This window comes from Montipora foliosa, chromosome 6 (assembly GCF_036669935.1).
Source record: "Montipora foliosa isolate CH-2021 chromosome 6, ASM3666993v2, whole genome shotgun sequence".
NCBI classification, from domain to species: domain Eukaryota; kingdom Metazoa; phylum Cnidaria; class Anthozoa; order Scleractinia; family Acroporidae; genus Montipora; species Montipora foliosa.
The window spans coordinates 37,116,860-37,131,859 of record NC_090874.1 but is presented as its reverse complement, the minus strand read 5'-3'; the positions used below and the strand labels follow the sequence as shown (position 1 = coordinate 37,131,859).

The window sequence follows — 15,000 nt, the reverse complement described above, 5'->3', positions numbered from 1 at the left end:
GGAATCGTTTCAGGCCAAACATAAAGCTTCTTGTCTATCTGAGCGTAGCGTTTCTCAAGCTTGTTAATGTACGAGAGGCTTAGGCAATTGGACGCTGTTTGCCGTTGGGGAACACATGCATCATGACTGCACCCAAACCATACGGGGACGCGTCTACCGCTAACTCAATTGGAAGACTTGGGTTGTAATGTGCTAACACAGTTTCTGTTGTGAGTGCGCGTTTAACATCACAGAAAGCCTTGTCGCAGCTCGGCGCCCACTTCCACGGCTTGTTGCCTAGAAGCTCGTAAAGGGGGCGGGCGAGGGTTGATAACTTGGGGATAAAGCTTGTCAGCGCCGCTAACATTCCCGAGAAGGAGCGTAACTCAAATACGTTTTGTGGAATGGGTGCGTCCTTGATGGCCCTGACCTTTTCGTCCATTGGTTCAAGACTTTTCTAAGAGAAGCGCAGCCCAAAGTATACCACTGAAGGAGCCAACAACTCGTACTTTGGTAATTTGACACGTAACCCGTACTTCTGAAACTCCTTAAAAACTGCGTCCAAATTCTTCCGATGCTCGCTATCGTTGGGGCCTCTCACAAGCAGATCGTCCATTATCACGCAGGTTCCTTCAATTCCTGCTAGCACTTGCTCTATGAAACGTTGCCAAATGGCAGGGCTGGAAGAAGAGGTGTTACCCAAAAACAGAAGGGACTGAGTTTGGTGGTATTGACCTGTAGCGTTCCAGTCAATGTTTTCAATTCGGGGGTCATTAAGACCATTTAAGGGGTCACCCCCGGTCACCCCGAAGTCGTAACAGCACAGGCCCTTTGGCTCACACGTTCATAGGACGAAACAGATCTATTTCATAATCTAGTAGAAGACAAAGAAAGGGCTTGAAAAATGGACACTTGAAGCTAAAATCCTAAAGACTTAGAGACCGCCCGTGCCTCTGGAAAACACGCTTGCACACGCCACTATTGGCAGCCTTGAGAGCTCCCCCTGACCTAAACGAATGGGTGCCATAAACAGAAGGATCAGGTACCACAGAGCGCAAACTCTTAGACAAATGATCCCTGAAAGTAGTATAGCTAATAGGTTTATCTTTGTAAACCAACTTATAGGATGACTTGGTTTGACGAACTGTCTGAAAATTAACCCGTCTGAATGAGGATCGATGTTTAACTTATAGTTAAATAATCTCGAAGAATGGAAACTGGACAAGCACTACCACCTGATTGTGCGATAATAACCTCATGACCTTGACTAAGCTGGTCAGTTTTACTTTTTTCAACCTTAATTGTCAAAAAGTCATCATTAAATGTAATATCACTTCTATTAATACCGATGACCTCTTCCGATCTAAAAAAACCCCGCATAACAAAGAACATAAAGACAAATATTCCTCAACTGAAGAGTTTTAGATAAATCAGCGGCATTAAAAAATATCTTCAAAAAAATATCAATAGACAAGGGTTCTTTCCTATGACACCTTGTAGCTCCTAAAATTCTTTTAGCCGCCTCCCGCACCCTGTTAACTAAAGGATTATCCGTAGCTGATTTGTTTGGCCATTTAATACTATAATACGCAGTGTCCACAGAACTGCTCGATCTAGTAGACTCTAAAACATATTGCAAATAAACAGCTACGTGCATAAGATTAGCACGAAAGTAAGAAAGTTCGTGCTTGCTTAACGCAAATTCCATCCATCTCCTGAACGCTCTGTTATACGTGTTAACCGTCGCAGGAGCCCTCGCTGACAAAATAGTCGTCCGAAACCTGGCGCTAAGAGGCTGTAAGTCAGGATCCTTGAAAGGCCAGGTTTCGTTCCATAGGCCTTTCTGAAAAACGTCTTAATCTTGGCCATCCTCACGGTCGGCTAGTCATTGTTTTGCACGTGTCTTGGAAGTGAACAGCGGACATTGCGCCCTCCTATGGCTTGGCTTATTTCGTGCAAAACAAGAACCTGGCTTAATTTGACTGCCCGTCTAACGTTGGAATAGGTCTCATTGCTGAAATGGAATCTGTAACGAAATTGCTCGGGATTGGTAGACTTTTAGGAAAGTCCCGTCTGACAGGACCAAATCTTGATTTGACTTTCTGAGCATTCTGCTTGGCCCGCGATATCGCTCTCGCTTCCGCCCTGATAATTTTCTTTTCGTCGTCTGAGTCGCCAGCGAGGTGGTTTTTTTTTTGTACTCCGGAATGATCATCCACCCAAATTCCGACTTATCGGCCAACAGAATATGCTTTTGTCTCTCGGCAAGCAAACTCTCACCTTAATTTAATGATTTTTTGACCTTGTCAAGCTGCTGAGAAGAGCACGACGACTTCGTCTCAGTTAACATGTCACTCAGCTTCGAGTTAAATCTGTACTGGTCATCGTTGGCCTTCTTTTTAAAACGCCGCGGCTCCTCAAACTTCATTTTCTTTATTTTCCTGAGATGGGAGTCTGCAGACTCGGAACTAGCTCTCTTGATATCGGATAAAGACTCATTTAGAATGCGCTTCATCGAATCTACAAGGTAAAGGTAAAGGTAAAGGTACACGTTATTTAACGTCGGAAGTTCCTTTACTCTCTAGGCTAATTCGTAGCGACTCAATAGCCAGAAATTTCATTTTTCTGAGGTTAAGAACCTGGCTACCAGCTCATTAATCATTTGTCAGAAAGAAATAATCCTGTCATCTTCAGAAAAAATAGGTCGCATTGCGTACGTGTGGTAGTGCAGTAACACAGCGCTTTATTCCATATTGTCAACTGAGCTGCGTTTTGTCTTCCAGGAGATTCCAGTTGTCTTTGCATGAGTAATATGTAGCTCTAATAGTACACGATATTATTTTGGTATTTTATACCATTGTAGTCCTATTTTTTCTATATTTTGCTCTATTAGAAGATGTGATTAGATCTCATGTATATAACATTCAATCCTGACCATAGACATTCTGCTATAATCAATCTTGAACAAAGTCTTAATTAACGAGATTCAGTCTTTTTTTCTAGAAAATAGGCTTAGTAACAATCCGTCTAAGACTGAAATTGTTCAGTTTTATTCTCTCTTTTCAAACCGCGCCCCTATTTCTAACATTAATATGAATCAGCATTGTATATCGATCAGTGGAGAAGCACGCAATCTTAGAGTTATCTTTGACAAACATCTTACTATGTCAGGTCATGTGAATAATCTCTGTCGCACAGCTTCATTAGCAATTAGAAATGTTGGTAGAATTAGAAAGTACATTCATCAGCCAAGCACAGAACGCCTGGTACATGCTTTCGTAACATCTAAACTTGATTATTGTAATAGCGTTTTGTATGGTTTACCTGCGAAGCAACTAAGTAAGTTGAAGCGCCTGCAAAACTCAGCTGCCCGACTAGTAACAAAAGCCAAACGTAGAGATCATATAACTCCTGTTCTACGCCAATTACATTGGCTGCCTATTAATCAAAGAATAGTTTTTAAGGTTTTACTTTTAAGATTGTTAACGGCTATGCGCCATCGTATTTAAGTAGTTTACTTGAATCTTATCAACTGAAGCGCGCTACATACGGCGATAGAGCATTTTCAATTGCTACGCCTACGCTTTGGAATAAACTACCAGATTCGATAAAATATGCTGAAAATGTCAAACAATTCATATCTCTAGTTAAGACATATCTTTTTAAAGAAACCTTTGACTGATTCTTGAGTCTTAATACTTTACAGATTATATTATTACATACATAGATATATTTATATATTATTTTATTGACTTTTTATAGATCATCCGTCATAAATTCATATTATTCTAGTTATATATACATATCTTTATTATTATCATTACCTTTTTTGTTAACAGCTTTAGTTTTTGCATTATGTGTCATGTAGTGTACACGCATTGAGGCGTAGCAAAATGCGTACTGAGAGCTGTAATTACATTAAATTATAAATTAAAATTAAATTAAAAATGGTAGTGTCATGGTAAATAGCCCCCTGAGAAGACATGTGGATACTAGCAAAGTACTAAACACAGAAAGATTGAAGAAAATAAAAGGGAATCGAGAAACATTGGCTTCTAGACTGACACGGTTGATCATTTTCAAGTTTCCTCACAATTTCTTGCTGAGTTTGGGGCTCATTTTGTTGAAACTTTGGCACGCTTCCAACAGACCTGTTTATTTTCGTGACTTATGCACGCGTTGCTTACAGTGCACTACCACAAAAATCCTCCCGTATCACATTTCAAGCCACGCATGCAAATTTGTCAAGCTCGAAAATTACACAACATGATAAAATCACAAAAGCTGGAAATCTCACAAAAAACCTTTTCTAGCGAAAAATTTATTGAAACAAACAACATATTTGCTATTAGTGGCAAAAAACCTTTCCTATTACATTGCGTGCGTGAAAACAAGAGATCCAATCGTGTAAAACTACCATACATACGTACATACATACATACATACATACATACATACATACATACATACATACATACATACATACATACATGCTTTATTTAAACACGGTAAAACCTTCAGTAAGAATACAATAGCTATCGTACAATAAAATTCAGTACTTAATTACTACAGTAATAAAAATACTGTTTTTGGAACCATACGGAACAAAACAAGATTTCAGGATCAAACTCTTTCCTGAAGAACCTTTTCCTTGAATAATGAAGCACAAAATAGACAACAAGGTTTCTTTCAAATAATTCTTGGCTGACAGATTTCCAATTATTATTTACCTGAATACTGTCCAGAGTTGAGCAAAAAATTAATATAAAAAGAATTAGTGAAATTTCCAATTGTTACCGGAAGACTGTGCAGAGTTGAGTTAAAATAAATATAAATAACCAGACAATCCACTTACGATACCTTCTCTGTCTTAAACCCATAAGTTACATAGAATTTTCCATTTGGTTTCAGTGCTGTACATAACATTACGCTTGGTAAAATATTAGAAATACAGCTCACTTTGATCTTCTTTGATTACGGCTCGACGGGCGATAAGATTTAAGATTCCAGATTCCAGATTTAAGATTCCAGGCATTAATTTTTCACCAGCAACTGCCAATTGACATTCTTGAGCTCCACAAGGGTATTCGACAAATCTCACAAAAACCTTTTCCAGCGTAAAATTTATTAAAACAAACAACATATTTGCTATTAGAGGCAAAAACACCTTCCTATTTCATTTGCGTGCTTGCAAACAAGACACACAATCCGTGTCACAAAGCATATGCAATTGAATAGATTTCTATTTGACAGTTCAGGAAAAACCCCTTTTCTGAAGAACCTTTTCGGTGAATAATGAAGCACAAAATAGACAAAAATTTTTCTTTTAAATAATTCTTCGCTGTCACATTTCAATTTTTTTTTACCTTAAGACTGTCCAGAGTTTAGTACAAAATAATGTAAATTGTCACACAACTGACTGCCACTTCAGTAAACACAGATGCATTCAAGGCGTTCGATTCCTACAATGTTTGTTAAACCCATACATAATTTGCCATTTGGTTTCAATGTTGTACATAACATCAGAGTTAGCCAAATAAAGTTAGAAACAAACCGCACTTTGTGATATCCGACGGCGAAGGAAGCAGTTGTTGTCCAAGACCATTACTTGTCGCTTTGACGATTCCAGATATTTATTTTTCACCGCCTGTCTTGTTCATCCAATTGACTTTCCCTTATTGAGCTCCATACGGGTATATTTTGTTTAAAGATCCACTAAAACACCATTCGCGTTGAAATGACTTTCGACGTCATTGCAGGTTAAGTTAAAGATTCTACTGTGTCTACCGGATAAAATCTACGCATTCGTAGTACCCCTTCAAAATTACCAAACATACGCGCAGAAGACTCTACCCACCATGACACTACTTAGCAGGGGAGGAACAGGAAAGACTTTTTATGACACGGAAAAAAATACTAACAAAAATTAAAAACAGAGAAATGAAACGAAGATTCCGACTGGATTTGGCAATCCAGTAATAAAACTAGTATTTGACTCTACTAAGGAGAGGGTTGGAAAAATCAATGGCAAGTATCAGGACAAAGGATGACCTGTTGAATGTGATCGAGAGTGTGTGGCAGCAGATCGAGGTAAAGTATATCAGGGAAACTGTACAACTCGATCCCTTATCGCCTGGACAACCTCAGTTAAGATGAAAGGCCATCTCACCTACTGACGGTATTAGCTGGCTTCAATACACCTGAGACTAGCGGCAAGCTTTGTTGAAATTTGAGTTCAAAAATCGTAAACGAACGGCACCAAATACTTACTTTCCTTGACTTAAGTTGGAAAGTTGGAATTGAAATGAAACCGTGAAGCGCAAGAAAGTGAGGAAAAGGGAGTTAAAAACAATGCATAACGCAAAGGATTATGATAATGACTATGACACCATTTTTGGCATTAACGTCCTTTTTTCATTTTTTTTTTTGGAGGGGGGAGGGGAGTGGGGTAAGGAGAGGGTACTTGATTAACTATCGTACACAAATCACTCCAAGCTATTTATTTAGGCTATATCAATATAATTCATTGAAAGACTACATCTGGTTAAACATTTTGAAACACGATGAATTATGTTCCCATAGCTTCAATATGGGTGAAGTAATGAAATTTGATAACTTTTTAAACTTCAGCTGAAGAAGCGCGGACACCCCCATGGAAACCCTGGAAAATAATTCATAACCACTTAGAACAGTAATTTACGAAAAGTTTGACCAACGCCCTTAGTGACAGTAAAATATCAAACCCACATAGAAACACCTCCCAAGATGACATTTGGAAGTCGGGTCTTAAAGATTCAATATAATTGAATATAAACGAGAGGCATCTAAGCCAACGAAAAACGTTAAGGAAGTATTTTGGATGAACGATAAATGTATCATAAGGTTTTTAAAAGTTTTAAAACTAATAGACACTGTTTTCTTTGCATACTTAATAAAAGTATTAATTAATGCTACTAGAACCAGAACACAAACGAACAGGCTTCACCATGAAGTTTAATTTACGCGCCAAAAGAGTTCACTTGACCGGTAGAAAACCTCTGTCGGTACGGTTTGAAAAGGGATAACCGCATGAGCCCTTTGTGAACTGCCAATCATTCCACTTTCCCTAGCACAGACAAATAGTTCCCGAAATGCTTTACGATAGTCGTAGTTTGAAAACCAATAGATGAACGGGTTGATGGTACTGGACAAGAAGACAAGGAAAGTGGAAACTGTGAAAACTCGACGCGGTAAATATCCGCCTCCTGTAAACACGTCTATGAAGCCGATGACAGATACGGGAAAAAAACATAGGATGAAACCCAGAGTGGCCTTCATCATTGTCAAGGTAGCGCGAATTTCCCTCCATTTTCTGTATTCCTGATATGCTCGCCGCCGATTGTCGTCCATCTGAGCAATTTGGTGGTTGCTTGATCTGATAGCAAAGAAACACTTAGTGTAGCTGAACACGATGAATCCCATAGGTAATCCAATGAAAAAGAGAATAAAAAGAGTGGTGTAGGTCATGTTGACGTCGAATGGGTAAATACAGATTGCTTTTCCCGGGTGAAATGCATAATAACCCCATCCAACCAAAGGAGGGACGCTGGCGATGCTCGGTAAAAGCCACAGCAATGCGATCATCACCATGATGTTTCTCCTGGTAAAAATTACTTTGTTAGCAATCGGGCGACAAACTGCGAAGTAGCGATTGACAGCAATCGCTGCCATGTTTCCCATTGAAACTATGGCAAAAGAGCACAGGAGAAATGCTTGGAAATGTAGACCACCGGTCCAAATGGCCATTCGCTTGAGAGGAGGACCTTCAGGGAGATTGGCATGACGATGAGAGACATCAAAATGTCGCTCACTGCTAAATTTGTCACAAACATGTTTGGAAGCGTACGAAGGCGGCGGTATTTGCAAACAGCGGCACAGACGATACCATTACCAACAAACGCAATGATAATAAGGAATGTCAGAATTAGAGGCTCCATTATCCTTGATACGATGTTGCGATGAGACAAGTCAAATTTCAATTTGGGGTATTCGTTCAAGAAAGCAGCCATGAGTTTCTTTAGCTTCAACTGCAGATGCACTGATATGTCAACAATTTCGACTGAGCTGGCAGCTTAATTTACAAAACGTTTGTCCAACATTTTAAATTATAAAATAATTAGGATAGCACGCGCACTGTCATTGGTCACGATCAATATCTGTGTTAAGATGAGAGTGTGTAAACACGGTTGTGACATCACACGAATTTTGATTGGTTATGTGTTGTCAGACGCACGTTTTAATTGGCTGGTAGGAAATTTGACCGTGTATCAAGAAAATTCGTTTCAATCAAGTATTAAAAACACCGTCATTTTCCTTCATTTATCGAATTGTTTTTGAGAAATATTTTGTAAAAGCAATAGAGGACTTTTTCCGTGTTTACATAGCCTCATCTAAGTACTCGGAAAGTTGGGAGAATCTCGACAGTTGTGCAAAGTTTAACCCTCAACCGCGTCTTGGGTTTGCAAAACTCCCATCTCCCCCTCTTGTTTAGATGAGGCTATGCAAACATTGAAAAAGTGCCCATTTTCGTTTTGAGGATTTTTGAGGAATCGGGCGTGATATATTGATCCTCTGACAGCCCGAAAGCTGTTGAGAGCGACCTTTAAAATTTAATCACAGCCGGTGACGACTCAGCTCGGCCAGTGTATTGTTTATACTAAATTAAGGTAAATCCTCTTTAGGCCGCCATTCTATCTTAAATTCTTCACCGCCGACAAATAGTGGTAATACAGGTTAGCATGACTTGTGTAATTTATTGTCGTTTATGCCACTTTTATGAGGAGTTTCCGTTTTTGCCGCTTTTGCTTAATCGAAAACTAGTTGCTATGATTATTTTCATTTGCCGGTAACTATTGAAAATCGCCCAGTCAAATTCGAGTTAAGTGGTCTCAACCTTAGAAACAAACAAGGCTTCATTGTTATAGTTTGACCTGAAATGCGTTTTGGAGTAATGTGTCCAAAAGTAGTGCCAGTAGTTCTTCATTTAAACTCGGTAAAAATCTTCAGTAAAGACAATAGCTTTCTAATTACAATAATGAAATATCATAGGAATTAACTTGAAATTATTATGAAAATACTGTTCTACTGAAAAGTCCGACAGCGCAGATTCAAGTGCGTGATTAATTTCCTTCTTGAACCGCCCAATTGATATTTAATCGCACCCTAACATTTTCAAGTAAGGAGTTCCACAATAGTGCACCGCTGTAGAAAAAAGTATGTTTCAAATAATACGCGGCTTGGGCAATGTCAATTTGGGGAGAGAATTACGCAAATCGGTCGCTAAATAGTTACCGAAAGTATACAGAGGTCAAACTGTTGAGGGACTTGAACATCATCATGTTTCTTCCTGGTCCCATTTTAGTGTTTTGAGAATCAAGGTTGAACTTTCCTCTAAGCTGGCTTATAGAATCACTTCACGGTTTTGCTATTTGTGTAGCATGTTTCTCAGATAATTACTCAATCCATCCCAAACGGGGCTACAGTAATCAGAATGAATAAGGTTCTACCATTCAGACAAAGCGTGATAGATTTTAGGAACTTTTGTGAGGTGGCTAATACGCCTCAAGGCACTTATTGCCGAAAATATCTTTCTATATACTTCACTAATATGGTTAGACCATGAAAGACGATTGATTGGTTGTCTAATTTGATATTGAGTTCTCCAGAGCTTCTGATCTGAGATCCCATGACCATACACTCTTTGTTTTCGCTTCGTTAAGATTAAGCTTATTTGCTTTCAATTTAAGGTGACCGAACACCGTTTTCAAATCTATATGCTTAATTCACCATTATTTTTTATCCTATTTATGCTTATAGGCGCCAGTTTTTCGAAAGTATCAAGGTTAACACAGAAGTTTTGGTTGAGGTTGCTGCTGTTGCTATGGCATCGGGGATTGTTAAAAACTTAAAAAATGCTTTTTGTTTCTTTAAAAAAAATCCAGATTTCATCATTTGCCTATTACGAATTCACATAAAATCCCTTCTGTCAGCGCTGTTCTAATAAGTTTTCGTAATTCACCGTGTATCGTTTTCACTCAATGTTCTGTATTAAATTCCCTCTGTTAAAAGTCAGATTTTTTTTGAGCTGGATCATTTACGCTGTGTCTGAACGAATTTCTTTGCCACATTTTTTGAATTTCTAACGACTGAGACATCTAGTTGCTGCAGAAGCATGCATACATTGCTAACGCTTGGAGCTTTGAGAGACTAAAAACAGCGTAGCTTGACTGTAGATAGGATTCAGGAACAATTGTAGAAGGCTGTATTTCGCTTGCTTGATTTGGTGCCGGCAATAGCTGCGAAATAATCATAAAAGCCTCCTATATCTCATCTGCGGAATTTATGGTTTTATTATTAATTTTAATTTCAGAAATGACTCGATTTTTGCCACATTTTTCTCAACAAAAGTTAATCAGGGTCCATGTTGTGAGTGGATTCTTTTTTCCTTCTTTTCCAAATTACGCAAATTGTTGCTTGGCCTTTTCCAAATTGTTGCTTGGCCGATTTTCTCATTTCGTGCGTGCATATTTCGCTAAATGGGCCACTGTTTGGTTTTCTTAAATAGCTTTTCTCAAGAGAAAATAAAGGGGGAAGAAAGAGCATCCCCCACACGTCCTTTTCAATAGTAATATGTCTCAAGTTATTTTCAGATCGACTCCCACGCTGTACAGATCCCAAGGAGATTAGGTAACAGCCAATCATATGGCCAGAATGTATTCCGCGTGTATAGCCCACACCAGAGAACACATTCCCGCCATATGATTGACTGTTGCCTAATCCCCTTGGGATCTGTTAGAATACAAGTCTTGATCTTACGATGAGTGCCTACACATTCATAACATGCACACTTTGGTCATAATCGCTAATACCAAGTTGAACTATTACCCTAGAATTTGCCACTCTTTTGGGGCGAGTTCGGTTGTTTACAATTTTCTTTGCGAAACAATACGATAATTCTTATATCCAAGCTTATACAAATTAAGAACACTTCGAGCTCAATAGCTTTTCAGCACCACCAGGGTCAGTTTATTCAGTCTAGATTTTGGGGAACTAATAAGGAGGTTTCTTATTGAAAATAACTGAAGTTTATAAAACGGAGTTTACTTAAGAAAAAACAGGGAAAATAGGTAGTTGTGCGAATCAGTGAAGTCGTGAGTATTCTTTAACCTTGCAGCAATTCATAACCACAAGTCTTGTTTATTATTCTATTTGGCTTCTTCCTTTACGTTTGAGTGTCTCGTCTAATCCGCCTTGTGGTGCTCCGAAAACTATTCAAATCGCACTCCTCCGCACTGGCAATGAGCAGTGTCGTTCTGGATTTTGAGTCCACGCTGTAGATAGTTTCCTGTTAAATGATGCGCAGTCCCTCGAAAATTCAATGATGTTCATTCAACACAGGCATTGTAGAAAAAGTACTTGATCGCGTCCTTGAGTCATGTTTAAGAAATGATCCCCTTATCCTAGATGCCATACGTTTGCGCCTGATTCAACATACAAGGGATTTCAGATGCATTTTACAATAGGAAAACAAATTTTCTGCTGACTATTTTCATCTATCACCATCCGTAAGAAACTAATTTTTTGTTCAACAAATTATTGAAATGCAAAACCTACGCAATTACAAAAAACGTTCAACTCGCAATACAAATAAAGAGCGCTCTATATATAGTTATATACTTTTCGTGCTGATTTGCCTAGTACCTTTAACTGGAAAAATCTTATTGCAATTTACAGGCATGCACCTTCGGCAAATTACAGCACTTTCCATCCCTCTAGAGGCGAATATCAGATTTTTAGACGGCTCAAAAAGCAGGCAACGACGCCTCTTCACCAACAGCTGAAATCCAATCCGATCCGAACGTTGATCCGTTGTTGCGCTTCCCGTCCGAAGAAAAAACGACCTTAAAGGACTAGCAGATAAGCAAATTGTAAAACCACCTTCTCTTATAAACTTTTCTTGTCTACCCTCTTCATCAAGAGGTCAGTCTGGTCGACTTTTCAATTTACTCCATCTCGGAGTAGAAACTTTTAAGAATCCAGCTGGGGCCCGTTTTTAGAAATTGCCGAAAACCTTTTCGGGTGCCTCAATTCCATCTGCATCTTTAAAACGGAGAGCTTTTACGCCATCAAAAGTAAAAATCATTTTGCTTTTTGTTTTTTCCAAACAAGTCGATCATATTTCGTAATGTTCATGTATGAATGTCCGCGGATCTTGTAAAAATAAATAGTTGAAAGAGTTCTTTCAGGCTATTCAATTTTTACGTTTTTTCGGGTGCCTATTTGCCTATGTCAGTTGAAATAAGTCATAAAACTGAGTGACTGAAAGTGTGTTAATCAACATGTACTTGTCACCATAGCCAGGTGTTTCTCAAAGTGTCGAAGGCTACAATTCCAAAGTTATGATTAACTGGATCCAAAAAGCGTTCTGAAGAAAAGAAACCGTAAAACGAAAGCACTTATTGCAGCAATTGGTAGCTTTAAATATGCCTGATGAAAAGGTTTGTGTTTTTCGAGAAAACAGCGGACGCTTTGGCCAATTTTTTCACGGCCTGCTTAAGTAGTTGGGCGAGGTTTAATAACGGTTGCAATAAAGGAGACTTGATCTTTCTCGAACCTGTAGTCGATCGGTTCATATTGGTCTTTGAAACACTTTATTTACCTGTGGATAATACTTCATGAATTTGTTCGTGATAACGAGGCTAGTGAGGATGATTAGCATAAAGACAAAATAATAATTACTTACTTATAGTAGCCATTTATGAATACGGTCTATACGAATGGTCATATTGATCAACGACGTCACGCAGGTACCGCCTTTTTTTCCCCGCTTTTTTTGGTTTGTATTAATACCCAGTATTCGTATTAAGGCCTGCTTTTAAGTCTCTACTATGTATATTCATTGTCCATACATTAACAAGCAACTCGTGGTACTCGTGGCAAGAGCAATAGAGAGTTTAAGAAACGCACCACGACGGCTGCGGCGAGGAAAACGTTACTTCAAAATATGAGTTTGAGCTATTCTTAGTATTTCATGATTATTCCATCTTGTTTATATTACAGCTGTTTCGAGAGAGGTTGTCAAAAAGAAGCGTAAGAGCGTTGGCGACAATGCCGAAATGTAGTACGGGACAGTATTCAATATGTAGTGAACGCACAGAATCGATGATGCCACGACCGTACATTGAAGACCAACGATGGTGAGCTATTTGGATGAAAGAGTTCTATAGCGTTAACGAAGTGGCAGTAAGCATAGACTTATGTCGAAGTTCTCTCCCGCCATCACGCTGCCAAAACAAAAAGGTTTATTAGCAAAAATAATGGCTCTGCACGTGCGCCACGATTTTTTGTACATTTCTCAAACTTTCTGTTGGAAACATGACAAAAATTGAGTAAAGTTAAAGTCGTCAGAATCTTGCTTTCGCTGTGAATCCTAACCCTTTGTTACTAATTCATGGCTTGTATCATTTGACTGAAATTTGAGACTCGCTCATATCTCAATGTCAGTAACAAAACCTGAGCATGCATTCCTAGGTGACCTTTTCGATAGCATTGCTGTCATGTTTTCGTTGACTCAAAGTGAGAGTTTACCATAATGCCTTTCGGCATTGTGGCGTACGCTTTTATGCTTCTTTTGGGCAACCTTTCTCGAAACAGCGGTATACAATATGGGCGAAATGTCCTATGACGCCCTAGGGCAACAACAACTTGAACTTTCTACTCACACGTGATCAGGTCGTGCACCTTTGAAACGGCGGCAAATCTGTACGCCAGCAGACGTCAAGCAAATAATTTTTATCTGTGTATTGTTCTATTTTGAGTTGGGAGGTATAACAAAACACTTAATGACTGGCCCCTCGGGAAACAGTGAGTTTTGTTTCCCCTCGACCTCAATGTTTCCCTCGGTTTCGTCTCGGGGAACATTGAGGGTCTCGGGGAAACAAAACTCATTGTTTCCCTTGGGGCCAGTCATTAAGTGCTTATTATTCATTGTTCATTACTTCTGTCGATCTAGTTATGTGATAATTGCACTGATCCAGTGAACATATTTGAGTTGAACAGTAATTATTGAAACTGTGATTGTTTCTGGAGTTTAGGCCTACCTATTTTTTTTCAAAATCGGGCACAAATTGTTTGGATACCCAATATAAAACAGTCAGGTAAGAAATGTCGTAAATACTCTCAGTTTTATCCGGAATAACACACAAACACCGGTGACAAACAGAGTATTTATTTTTTTAGTAATTAGAGTAGAGTAATTTACTCAGACTATTAATTTTTCCTTAGAAGTTATATTTCAAACACGAATTCAAGTGTTTCATTGCGATTTCAAACAACGAGAAAACTATTGAAACACGAGGGCCTCCGGGCCTGAGTGTTTTATTGTTTTCGAGTTGTTTGTCATCGCAATGAAACACGCAGAATGAGTGTTTGGAATAACTTCTCAAACGAATGAAATGGAATCAATTGTTTTTCCTGGTATTTGTGCACTCTGGAATGCACTGCTTACCATGATTAATGAATATGCAGATTAGGAGTGTTTCAAATTTGTTGAAACACTGCCAGCAGTGTTTCAACAAATTTCAAACACTGCTTGCAGTGCCATAAGGGTTTCACTGGGTATCCAAACCATTGCACCTGACCAAATGCAATAATCCTATTGGCTTACAGCCTTATGAATAATTAATGAGTTTGAGAATAATTTTTCAAAACACTCGTCGCATTAAATCTTTCTTTCCTTACAAGGACAGATTTAGGGCCGTGGCCAAATGGCTAAGGTTTTATGTAGAACTGCCTGTTGAGACTGCAATGATTTTTATATCGGAAAAACTAAAAGACGATTGCATGACAGAAAAACTAAGCATTATTCCTGATAAAGTTAGATAAAAAGTTAAACGAAATTGAATCACAACCTGGACTATTTGTTTCTTTACATACCAGTTTGTGTTGATAACGCAATGATGAAGCAATAATGTTCCTATTAAA

General features: G+C 38.7%; 1 protein-coding gene and 1 pseudogene across 1 annotated transcript in view; both read right to left on the bottom strand.

Moving 5' to 3' along the window:
* Positions 1–15,000, bottom strand: part of LOC138005500 (melatonin receptor type 1A-like) — a 51,172-nt gene that overhangs the window by 20,850 nt on the left and 15,322 nt on the right. The gene's annotated exons all lie outside the window — the stretch shown is intronic.
* On the bottom strand, positions 6,973–8,027 carry LOC138005498 (melatonin receptor type 1A-like; annotated as a pseudogene).